Below are 13,317 nucleotides of genomic sequence, written 5' to 3' on the forward strand. Positions count from 1 at the left end.
GACAAACAGCTACATTATGCTGTACCTAGGAAGGAAAGCCAAGGGCAGGAAGCTGAACACTACAGAAAGGAGGTGCTGAGTCAGATGACAAGGGACCTGAAGAATGCAGGAGGGACATCTGTAGTGTGTGTGGCTGGGCCCCCAGGGGGGCTTTGATGGGAGCACTACTTGGCTTTGGGATTAATAGAAGGTATTTATTTATTATTTTTGACAGGTAAGAAATGGGGAACAGGACCATCCAAGATCCCACTTTTTCAAAGGACTCTGGATTTTCTGGACCCCTGGAATCCTCCAGGAAGAATCAGCAGCCCTGTCCCCCGTTGTCAATCATTCTGCATTCTGATAGCCAGTGCTTGGGTCCCTCGAAGGAGGATTTCACCTCCCTGCTGCAGGACCTTGACCTAGGATGATGCCGGGATGGACTGGAGACCTTGTGCCCATTCCTAGCACAGGAGATCGCATCACTCAGGGCATGAGCTGCTGCACCAGCATTTCATTCAGAAAGTGAGAGCCCAGCAAGGCGAGAGCACAGAGGAAAAGGAAGTGGAGTTAACGAGGCCTGCGGCCCTGAGGTGCGACACTCCGCCATACTCTCCGTGATCCCTGAAACACAGAACTGGTAGCAGCCTGGTTGAATGCACCGTGGAGCTTTTGCAGAAGTCTTCAAAAGGGAAGTGGTAGCCAGGAGTATCTGTGAAGAGGGATCAGAGTGGGACTTCTTCCTTCCTGCCTTCCCTCATGGGCAGGCTGAGTGTCCCTACATGCTTGAATGATGTTAGCAGCCGTCCTGTGGCTGCTCAAGGAAGCCAGACCCCACCTTTCACCTTCGTGGTGACATTCCCTCACGACTTGTCTTGGAGGGTAAACCTGCAACCTGGGGTCAGTGATCAAGCTAGAAATACCTGGGCACTCAGGACTCTACCATGAACCAGGTGAGTGACAGCACCCTGCCCTCAAGGACAAGTATGCATGGGAGAGCTATGCATCATAAACCAGTGGTGGGAAAGCTCATGTTTGAACTGCTAGATGCTATGAAGTAGATCTTAAAGGATGGTTAGATGAAGCTTAGGTGGCCAAACGCATAGATCCCAGTCTCAGCTGGGCCTGGTGGCTGTGGTGGGAGGATGATGGCTAGCTCAGGGTCAGCTTGGATAACTTAGTGAGGTACTCTGTCAAGATCAACAGCAGCAACATCAACAAACAACAACAAAGGTGGTGGTGGGGGCTGGGATGTAGTCAGTTGGTTGAGTGCTTGTCTCACATGCTCAAGGCCCTGGGTTCAGTCCTCAGTAAGGACAAACAAAACAAAAACATTTAAACTAAGGTCCTTCCCTTCCCCACACCTTGTGTTTGTCACGGTGGCCTTTCAAGACCTCTGTGGGTAGCTTTCAGGGACTGAGGGGCTGGAGAGAGGTTAGGAGTGGTCTTTGCTGAATTCAAGTCGGGGAATGGGAGCTAACATAAAAATGGTACGCTTCCATTTTAAGATAAAAATATGCAAAATTGGTATCCTGTTGTTAAGCCCTTGGTGTTTGTTAAGCCTTCCCACCTTTCCCTAACTCTGATTATAATCTCTCTCATTCTCTCTTCTGTACTCTCTCATAACCCACACATTTATAATCCAGCCTTTGATTTCTAGTTCTCTGTGAGGGGACAGAATTTAACATCACATATAAAACAATCCTCTAGACTCAGGTGATTTATCTCCCAGTGTCTCTTGGTTGATCTGTGGAACATAAAGCAACCACCAGCATTTAAGAACACACTATATCTGCTCCTTCACAGCCCAGTTCTCCACCAGGACCCCTCTTCCTACATCGTTGGGCTTGCTCCTGGAATATCCAGCGTGTCCCCTAAACACAGAAGCAAGGGCTTCAGCTTACACAGGTCAAGAAGCAAATGGGGTGCTCACTCCCCGCACCACAGTGGTCACAAAGTGCCACAGACTGAGTGGCTTGAACGAAGGGCTGCATCCCATTCTGGTGTGGAATGGTAGATGTTCAAAACTGAGGCATGGTATTGACTGACACTTTGAGGGGCACTGATGGGATGGACCAGGTGACGGGAATAACCCCTGGCTTCTCATGGTTGGGTACATGGCATGTTGCCCCTTCTTTCCTTCTGTGTCTGTCTCGGGTCTCCTCTCCTAAGAAGAACACAGGCAGGCTGGACAGGACTGCAGGCTAGCCCAGGGCCCTCCTTCTTCATTGGCCCTACCTGCAAAGACACACTTTTCCAAATTCACAGGGCCCAGATCCTAGGAGAGTTCAACATGTCTTCCAGGACTCAGATCACCACACATCTCCATGTGACACTCACTGTTTGGCAGAAGGAGACCAGCTTTCTGTGGAGGCACATGCTGAGACCATCGTCTGGTGGCATCGTGAGGGAAGGTCATGTACTGAAGAGAGAAATTCAGCTATGGGGTCTGTGGCAGAAGGGTCCAGCTCTGCTGAGCGATTCTAGCAGTTTCCCCAATCCCAAGAGGACTTGGGACTACAACGGCTGTGGCGGCTTGAGGACCAGAGCTCAGGCTAGAGCAGAGCTCTGTGCTCCCTGGGAACAGGGGAAACTTCAAAGAAGGCAGGGGGTGGAACGTAGATCTTAGCTCCCATCACAGGGCAGATAAGGGACAGAATCGCCCCCAGCTCATGTTCACCAAGGCGGGAGTGGCCGGCCAAACACTGACTTTGTGATTCCCCTGCCTCTGCTTCCCCAGTTTTGATCCAGCACCAAGTTACACCAGGTGCCCCACTCCGTGTGTTTCTCAAATCCTCAGCACCACTTTTTGGTTTCTGTTTGCTGAGCTGATGCCAGGAGTGATCTGATAGAAGACCATGCCCTCCCACCCCCATGCTGTCCCATGCTCTGGACCTGGAAGTGGTCAGCCATAATCCCATCCCGCCATCCCACCATCCTGCCATCCCGCCATCCCGCCATCCTGCCATCCCGCCATCCTGCCATCCCACCATCCTGCCATCCTGCCATCCCGCCATCCTGCCATCCCGCCATCCCACCATCCCGCCATTCTGCTGGCCTCCCCAGAATGAGCATGGCCTCTGAACACTACTGGGAGGTGGTTAAAGAGAGCTGGGATGCCTGGGAATTAGGGAGCTGGGTGAGGAACATGGGATCTTTGCTATCTCAGAGGCCCTCAACCCCCACTTTTCAACTTGCCAGCCCCTGTTAGTCTGCTGTGGGCATGCAGCTGGCCATTACCAGCTGTCTCAGTTATAGTTTCTATTTCTCTGATAAAGACCACAGCCAAAAGCAACTTGGGGAGCAAAGACTTTATTTATTTAATCTTCCAGGGAATGACTCACTGAGGGAAGTCAGGGCAGAAGAAACCTGGAAGCAAGAGGTGAAACAGAGGCTATGGGGAAACTCTGCTTATTGGCTTGCTCTTACATGGCAAGATGAGCCATGCTTGTCAGCCTGCTTTCTTACACCCCCAGGACCACCAGCTCAGGGGATGGTACTGCCCACAGTGTGCCTGGCCCTCCCACATCAACCATCAATCAAGAAAACATCTCACTGACTTGTCTATAAGCCAGTCTGACGGAGGCATTTTCTCAATTAAGATTCCCTCTTCCCAGATGTCTAGTTTTGTGTCAAGTTGAGAAGAAGCCAACCAACACAGCAGTTGTGTGCCTTGGATGGCTCTGTCAATGTGCCTTACACAGCTCCAGCCATGTGCATTGGACGGCTTGCCTTGGGCAGTTCCATCAGTGTGCCTTACACAGCTCCATCAGTGTGTCTTGGACGGCTCCAACGTGTACCTTGGACAGTTCCATCAGTGTGCCCTGGACGGCTCCAGCCTTGGATGGCTCCAGCGTGTACCTTGGACAGCTCCAGCCGTGTGCCTTGGACGATTTTAGAGAGTGCACCTTGGATAGCTCCAGGCGCTCCTTGGAGGACTCCAGAGTGCACCTTGGACAGCTCCAGCCGTGTGCCTTGGACAGCTCCAGCGGTGACCAGTGGCTTGTAAACAATAGAAGCTCACCAGCCATCACTCTGTGGGCAGAGAGGACTAAAGGAGTGGCAGCCATGCTGCTGACTGGTGACTGTGCAGAGATGGGATGTTGAGATCCACAGCCAAATTATCTTGCCTGTCTTAGTCTTCCTTAAGAGCCATTCAGTGCCACTCTGTGTCTGGTTACATCCTCGTGACTACAGACTCTCCAGCATGCAGACACACAGACATACAGACACACAGATACACATTCACACACACACACACACACACACACGCACGCACGCACGCACGCACGCACGCACACACACACATACCTATAAATGTGGGCATGAGCATATATGTACATATATGTAGTATGCATATGGGTGTGTGCACACACATGGACAGTCATGTGCACAGACATAGACGCATGTTTGTGTTAAGACTAAAACCAAGAATGTGAACTCTCCAAGGCCCTGCAATCACCAGGACACTGGGTCTCCAGGGCAGTAGGAGCTGGCAGGGAGGCTGGGGCTGGCTGGTGTCCTCTCTCTGTGGCAAGAGATGAGCTCAGACTCTACAGGGAAACATCAGAAGCAATAAAAGGGACACACTCACACCAAGAAGCACAGAAAATAGGACAGCTTCAAAGGAACGTGTTTAAAGTATTTTGGGAGATGAAACATAAGAGGTACCATAAAGCAAGAGCAGGGCATTAGAGAAGAAAAAGATATGGAGCTGTATCTGATGGAGAGTAAGGGGGACCCATGAACATTAGCAGAAAAAAATGAAGTGAAAAAAAAAGCTAAACATGGACTGGCAAGATGGCTCAGTGGGTAGAGGCGATTGCCACCAGGCTTAAGGACCTAAGTTCAATCCCTGAGGCCCATGTGGTCAAAGGAGAGAATCAATTCTAGCAAGCTACCCCCTGGTTTCTTACATACCTGGTATGTAAGAATGCCTGGTAGCATTACATACATAGATGTGGTCACACATGATATATAAATAAGATGTAAGAACAAATGTGAATGGAGAGGTTGAGGGCAGATTAGGATTCGTGGTGTATGGGAACCACCTAGAGAGCAAGGGGTGGGTATGGGTGGTACACTATGCAGTGTTGTGTGGCACACACAGCCAGGTGGAGGAGGTAATACTCAAATGATAATGGCTGAGAATTTCCTAGAAAGACAGGAGACAGGTGGACAACACAGCTTCTGAGCAGGGCAGTAGGAACCAGCCCCCAGCAGAAGCACCCTAATTCTTGTCTGGTGATTGTAATTTGAGGGGAAATCTTGGCTGCTGCCTGAAGTGGAAAGACAAGCCTTGGAGACAGTGCTGTCCTGTGGATGGAAGAGAACTGGATAGAACACAAGTCCTTCAGAGAGATCCACAGAACATCTAACTTGCTGTTTCACCTCTAGAACCTGTTTACTCTTCAAATCTAACTGATGTGTGTGAAGATTCTGATCAGCACTCATGCTGGGAATGGCCAAACCCAGCAGAGGTCTAAACTATCAAACACACACACCTACTGTGAATGACTACCGATTAAAAAGCAGACCAAACCGAACAAGCACACTTATTTAATGTGTGTGAGTGTGTGTGTGTTTGTGTGTGTTTGTGTGGTGTGTATGTGGTGTATGTGTGGTGTGTGCGTGTATGTGTGTTTGTGTGTGTGATGTGTGTGTGATGTGTGTGTTTGTGTGTGATATATGGTGTGTTGTATGTGTTTTTGTGTGTGGTGTATGTATGTAGTGTGGTGTGGTGTGTGTGTGTGTTGTTGTTGTGTATGTGTCCTATGTGTCTGTGTGTGTGGTATGTATGTGGTGTGTGTGTGGTATGTGTGTGTGTGCACGTGCGTGTGGTGTGGTGTGTGGTATGGTGTGTGCATGTATGTGTGTTTGTGTGTGTGATGTGTGTGTTTGTGTGTGTGGTGTATGTATGTAGTGTGGTGTGGTGTGTGTGTGTGTTGTTGTGTATGTGTCGTATGTGTCTGTGTGTGTGATATGTATGTGGTGTGGTGTGGTGTGTGTGTGTATGTGTGTGGGTGTGTATGTGTGCACAAGCACGCTTAGCAGAGGTCATGAAGAGACCAGAAGATGGCATCTGGTCCTCTGGAGCTGCAGTTACAGGTTGTTGTGAACTGTCAGACATGAGTTCAGGAAACAGAACTTGGGTGCTCTGCAAAACCTCTGAGCCATCACAGCCACCATGAAATGGCACCAAGAGATGAGCAGGAAGGATGGATAATTCCAAGAAGAAGCAGATGAGGGACTGCATTGGTGTGCTTGTATTTCATCTCCATGTGCACTCTTGGGTGTGCACAAGCATGTGACCAGGAGGCAGTGACTGACAGCTTATAACAATTACCCCGTAGCAGATAAAGCACAGTCCTCCATGTCTTTTACATCTGCCTGTGTTGGCCACCGACAGTATCTGTGACAGACACGAGCGGATGCTTTGCTGTTGAGGTGACCAAGCGTCTGATTCCCTGTGCCCTGGAGGCTTAGCCTCTGCATAGCCCTAACAGCGCTCAGTGTGCTCAGTGTGTTTGCCTCTGACCCCACCCCCATCTTCGTTGTCCCCAGTCCATCGGTCCATGGCTGCTCATACTCTCCAGATGTGACACAGCCTCTGCTCTGCTCTGTTGCTGTACTGACCTGCATCTTACCTGTCCCCAACCACTTCCTCCTCATTTCCCAGTCTCACATTCAAGTCTCTGATCGCCTGGTGGTAAAGCTTCCCTTTGATACTGTGGGCTGAGGTGGGGACACAGGAGAGACATGAGAGGGACATAGAACTGGCATCTACGTCATCCCCACCATCCCTGTGTGAAAGCTTCCATTTCCTGGCCTGGGGCTCTGTGAGAAGGGAATGGGGCCTGGTGGGAGGGAGGGAGATGATGGGATGGGAGCCACACCACCTCCCTCTCTGCTTATTGGCTGTTACTAAGAGAAGAGCTCTGCTTCACCATGATGCTACCTCACCCCTCAGAACAGCTCCTTCTTGTCTGTTGCTCCCTGAACAGTTGACTGCCCTGGCTGTTTACCACAGTGGTGGAAGGCTCATGGAGACCTTGGCTTCTCCCAAGGCCCCTTTCTTTATCTGGTAGGTGGCCACTTTCCATCAGTGTCCTCATATCATGGTCCCCCTAAGCTTATGTATCTCTAACTCTTCTCCTCCCACAGGGCCTCCAGCCATGTTGGATTAGAGCCTGTGCTAGAAACCTTATTCTCCTCTCCACGGTCATTCAGGTGATGTCTCCAAGCACGCTCATGCTGTGTGGTCTTGAGACTGCACATCCCACAATGCTTGAGGAGGATGCAGTTTCTCCCTCCCCAAAGCCCGGTTCTCTGCAGCATCATACTCCATCACAGAGATCTTGCCCCAGGCACAGTGGAAAGTCACTGGGCAACTTAAAGGACATTTACACTGTAAAGTACCCTTAGTATAGATTTTGTGGGTTCTGGGTAAGAGCTCTTTACCCCAAAGCAATGAGTTCCTGAGATGAGGCTAGCAGAGAGTGGAGGCAGGGGAGTGAAGCCATTCTGGGGAGCAGGTACAGGCCATATAGGGTATCCAGTGGCACACTGGCTCACTGCTATGTTCCTGGGACATGTTGCCAGCCCAGCATGCCTAAGGAGATGGGCAAGTTCTTACCACTCTTAGCAAAGGGCCCGTTTTGAGCCTGGGTGCTCTTCTCACAGGCTGGTGGCCTAATGATGCTTTGAGGCAACCAGAGAGTGTGTGCATCTCTCCTGGGAAAGGTTCACGCCCTTCACTGAGGCTCATCACCACCAAGGGATGCAGATAAATACCCTTCCATTCCTCAGCCAGAGAGCCCTGTCAGTGGCTCCTGGTGCTGCCCATCACTCAGCCCCTGCCTTCTTCCTTCACTGTGATGAGGGAGGCTGGAGCTTTGCTGACAAGAATGGAGGAAGGGAGGGAGGAGGGTGAAAGGAAGGGAGGGAGGAGGGTAGAATGGAGGGAGGAAGAAGGGTGAAAGGAAGGGAGGGAGGAGGGTAAGAGGGAGGGAGGGAGGAGGGTGAGAGTGAGGGAGGAAAGACCCTGAGATATTTAAATACCCAGCTTCACTGGTCCAAAACATAATCAAATGTTGAGTTATAAAAGGTCTCTGAGTGCAGCGCGGCCACTGTAAGAAACGTATGGGCTTTGATAATTTGGGAGACAGGCCCATCTCTAACCTCCACTGAGTGTGCTCTGGCGTGACTGGCTGACAGCTCCATACAGGAAGAGGAGGAGGAAAAAGCTCCACAGAGATGCTTGGTCAAAATTGAGTCACCTAGGGCACGTGTCTCCTCTATTAGCTGAGAACAGGAGGCCATGTGGATGGTCATGGTCGTGTCCCCACTGTGAATGTAACGGGGGGGGGGCACAGTGAGAACTCTGTTCCCCTAGCAGGGATTTTGCTCAGTCAATAGCCCCTGCCTTACAAAGTGGGTGAAGATGCAGCGTCTTCTGGGATTCTGTGGAGGTGCAGGAACATTTTAGCAAGATATTAAAGTGAGACCCATGGACACATGAAACACAGCCCTTCCATGCAGTACAGTCCCTTCTCTTGGTTCAGGCTGTGGTTAACACAACCTAAGGGGTTCGTGTGAATGCTTGACACCATTTAAGATGACCTGTGTTGTGCTTCGATGCCTAGCAGGTCAGGTTTATTGATCACACAGGCACCTTGTGATAGGTTTGTCTGAGGCAACCCCTGTCAGTCAAGGAGTATCTGCGTGTGGACCGGATCACCTCTCAGAGCTGTCTCCTCCCAGGGCTGCATGGGGACTCTTCTCCTCATTCTATTCCACCTCTCATGTATATGTCAACAATGTTGTCTAACCATAGCCTGGCGTCTTCACGTACCTCAAGAGCCATTTGGCCCCGAGAAGTCTCTGTGGCCACATGGTGCTGCCTGGACAATGGCCTTCCTCTGTCTGTATCTTCCTTCTATACCTTCCTTTTGCACAGCTTCCATCAGAGAGGGACTGAGGCACAGTGTCTACCTTGCCCCCTCCTCAGCCCCTTCGAGAAAACAGTTCCCATTGACAGGAGCAGTGTGGCAATCTTAGGTCTGGTCTTCCCAGAGTCTGGGTTGGCAGGACATGCACTACCTTTTTTTTCTAAACAGAGAGCTCATTTCTCTCATCTTGCTCTTTAATGTGTTCCTTGCCATTTGCGGGAAAAGCCACTTGGGCCTCAGATATTTAAAGCTGGTGGTGGGAATGATGGGTAGTCACCTCCTAGTGTCTGATTTATAAGCAGACCAGTCTTTAATTTGATAAAGGAAAGACACAAGGAGGGTGGAGAGGATGGGGGGGTGGGATGAAGACCACTCTGGCTTCTTTTCTTCTCCGTTCCCCCAACAGCTGCTCTACGCTCAGTCTGACTCCAGACAGACTCTAACCCTCAGACTGAGCCCCCTGGCTGCTTTCCGCACAGGAGGAATCCAGTGGCTTATTCAGTTTTAAATTCTGTTTCCCTCACCTGCCAGCCCAGCATAGAAAGAGTTAAAAGCAGGGAAAGGAAGTTCCATCCCTTATACCTTAAAGCTGGCACCCCAACACACTCCAGCAGCAAAGCCACATTCGCTAAATGTGTCGCTAAATGTGGCGTGCCACACTCACGCCCCAAGGTCTACGCTTGCTAAGGAAGAGCAGTCTCGGGCTGCACAGAAAGCCGGCAAAGCCACAGCGACCTGCCAAGGTCAAGACCCAGAGCGGCTCCAGCCCTAGGACGATGCTGTGGCGTTAACTGCCTGATGGTGGTGCGTACAGGCCTGATCACAGTGCCTGTTTGCCCTGTCTCTGTGCGGGGCATGAGTCTGGTACCCTTGCCTATTCACCGTGCTCCCTGTGTGGGGCTAGCAGTGATCCCTCCAACACACACACACACACACACACACACACACACACACACACACACACCAGGCATTGTTCCCATTCTGATCGGGAACCTTAGGACACCTGACCTCACTCTGAGAGACTTCACAGGCAGGCCTGAGAGAAAGATCCTGGTACTATCTGGGAAACTTGGAGTTCCCCTTTAGGGTTCTTCGTCTCATTAATAAAAGAATTTCAAAAAGGATTGAGAAGGAAGCTCCAGGACAGTTTATTCTAATAAACTGAGGCAAAAACAACAGGGTACTGAGGTGAGGACTCTGGCAGCTGGCAAAGGAGGGAGGCAGGGAGAGGGTCACGGCTTTAAAGTCGGGCATGGAGGTCAGAGAAAGCACCATGAGAAAGCCCAGAGTGTTGGGAGCTGGCTCAGGCTTTTATCTGGTATCTGAAATGGAGACAAAGAGAAGACAAAGCATGCCCAGTGTGTGTGGTATCTCTTGGAGCTCATATATGCACTTGTCATAGTGTAGGTTTGGAAGTGACACGACTGCTTGTGTATCTCAGGGATTGGACTCAAGTCACCAAGCTTTGCAACAAATGTCTTGCTCCCTGAGCCATCTCACCAGCTCCTTATAGGAGTAAATTCATGATTCAGTCTCCAGTCCCTATTCTTTCTCCACACCAGGATGGAGGATCACCTGTCCAGCCCATTTGGCCCCAAGCACCCAGCCATGTCTGTGAGGACAGAAACTGAGGGAGGAGTGAGAGATGGACCAAGGGACGGAGGCAGAAGCTTCGAGAGACAGAAGAAGCTCTTCCCTACTATTCTGAGCTCCAGCCCAGGACTCCAGATCTACCCACCTTCTTTTGTGCTTTCTCCCTCCAGACACGATGAAGAATGGATCTGTCTTAAGTTGTCATTGGTTGTAGCAACAGAGAGAAGCTAAAGATGACATCTGCCATTGGGCTAAGTCAATTCTCTTGTCTGGGCCGGAGGTGGGTATGTGTAGTTGGGGGAGAGGCCAAGAAGACGCAGGGCCCTCCTCCTGCAGGCTAGTGAGGGATAGAGGTAGATGCTGTACCAGGAGGGAAGTTGAGGCCTGGGAGTGTGTGACTGCCAGTCCAAAGACACACAGTAGGCAACAAGCCAGAACACAGTCCCCACCGAGAACACTTCCTGCTCTTTGTGGCTGAGCTCCCACCCCGAGGGAGCTATGATGCCTGCTGGGCTGGGCTTCTTGGAAGCTTGGGAGTGGAGCTTACAGTGAGAAGCAGGGATGACCTTGAGACAAGGTCACACAGTCTTGACAATGCTCTCTGCGTGCCGCGGCCAGCTATTGACCGTTCATTTTTCATCCTAACCCATTTCTGCCTTGTGATGGCGTGAGTCAATTCTCACCATAAGGACTTTTCCTGCCAAGTGAGCAGAGTGCCTCTGCTCCTAGTTGGCAGAGGGATACAGCCAGAGAGCACGTCCCAGCCTTGTCTCTCCTGACCCTGCAGGCCACTGCAGTGACCATGTTACCGTTCTACCATCTCCCCTTAGATGGGGCTCATGCAAGAGTGTGTGGCACTGCTCTCTTATCTACTTGGGATACAACAAACATTTGATGAGTCCTCATGTGGGCTTGGGAATACAGCAGGAAACCAAGAGAGGTCCCTGAAGACAGAGTTGTGGCCTCCTGGGAAGGGGCGTGAGCGCGCGCGCGGGCGCACACACACACACACAATGACAAGTGCTTGCTGGGCATACGAGGAGTGGGCAGAAATCATTCAGGATTGAGAGTCTACAGTCCAGAGTTCAAGTTTCCTAGCAGTGCCCAGCAGCCGTGTGCTAGCTGCTGGCTCCTCTTGCTTAGAGGAACTCTGTCAGGGGCTCTCTGTTGCTCTATCCCTCATCTTCACAGCGTGAGTGAGTTCTCTCAACTCCACTCAGCTTCCTCAGATCTGTGACTTCTCCACCAGAGCTGGGACATGGGGCTCAGTACCCGCAGGGGTCAGAGTTCAGTATCCAGGTTGAGATGTGGAGAGGCTCCCTCTGTTTGCTATCCCTCTTCCCGCTGTGACCCCCAAAACTCAGTCAGCTCAGCCTTGAGAGAGTACGGTCCTTATTTGTTAGCTCTGGGGCAGGCAGCATAAGGTCCTTCTTTTTAAACATGTGTGTGTGTGTGTGTGTGTGTGTGTGTGTGTGTGTGTGTGTGATAGCATTTGTCAGGAGGTCAGAGGGAAACTTTTGGGAGTTGGGGTTCTCCTCTTCCACTATGTGAGTCCTAAGAATTGAACTCAAGTCAACATGCTCTGCATCAAGCACCTCTTACCTCCATTGCCATCCCCTCTCCCCATTTTTAACATGTTACTTGACAAAGAAAACCCTCTACGCAAGTGTCTTTGGGGACGACGCTATGCTCTGTGGTAGATCTAGTCAGCAGAGTGGCTTAGATGAGCGGTCTGGTGATGTGCTGGGCTGAGGCCCCTCATGATGAGCTGAGCAGAGAGGACTTGCCACAACAGTCTGTACTTCCTTGCGGTGACTGTGGGCCTGTGCACCTGAGGGCTGGGTGGGTGGGTAGCTGCTGAACACAAGGTGAGCATGATGCAGCTCTTCCCGGCCTGTGTGAGGATGGGGAAGTTTTCTCTCGAGACTGCAGAGGCTCAGCCTCGGATGGCTCTCCCGTTTCCTGCTCTAAGCTCCCAGTGGCATCTACTGCTCCATCTTTTCTTAAAATGTAAATCTACCTCAGTCATTCTCCTGACAACTCTTCCTGTGCTGACCAGATCTGGAAAAGTCAGTCGATCTCTCTGGCTCAGTTTCTTTACTGCTGATGGCTGCTGCTCCCGGCCTTAGAGGTGCAGGATTTCCATGCTGTGGTGCTTCTGATGGGGAGCACACATCTGACCCTGCTCTTCCACACGAGTGCCCTCCCCATCTGGAGTCGGATCAGGAGCCCCCTGGAGCAGCCTGCAGTCCTGGCATGGGATCCAATCCATGTGCCTACTTGGGGGAAGGCTCTTTAGAAAACCCCAGGGCTGTGCAACCTGAGGGCTCAGCAGGAGTACCAGGCACTGAGAAATCTCTCTTTGCCTCAGTTTCAATGTTAGGTTAAACACCGACATGCGATTGGACCGCCGTGGCTCCTTCTGGTTTGACACATTTATTTCCCTAAAGCCTATCTCAGAAACTGTAAATAACTGACTCTTTGCCCATTCAGCCAGAGTCTGTCTGGCAGGACACCTAAAGCGTGTCAGTCACCACAGAAAGGCCACTTAGTCCTTCCTCTGTGGCACCCTCCTCCAGTATTGTCAAGGAACACTTCCCGGCAACCCCCTTATTCAATGCTTAGACTCAACTTGCTAGCTCTTCCGTATCCCCATGGGTGATGCACTCGCCATTTCTTCCCGTCCTGCAGGCCAAGTTCGGATCTCACATGTGTGCATCCCTTCCCATTCCAAGAGCCTCTAGGGAACAGACTATGTTGACTCTTGAGAAACTGTAGGGTTTGGCATACAGCA

The sequence above is a fragment of the Mus musculus genome, chromosome 4 (genome assembly GCF_000001635.26).
Source record: "Mus musculus strain C57BL/6J chromosome 4, GRCm38.p6 C57BL/6J".
Lineage (NCBI taxonomy): Eukaryota > Metazoa > Chordata > Mammalia > Rodentia > Muridae > Mus > Mus musculus.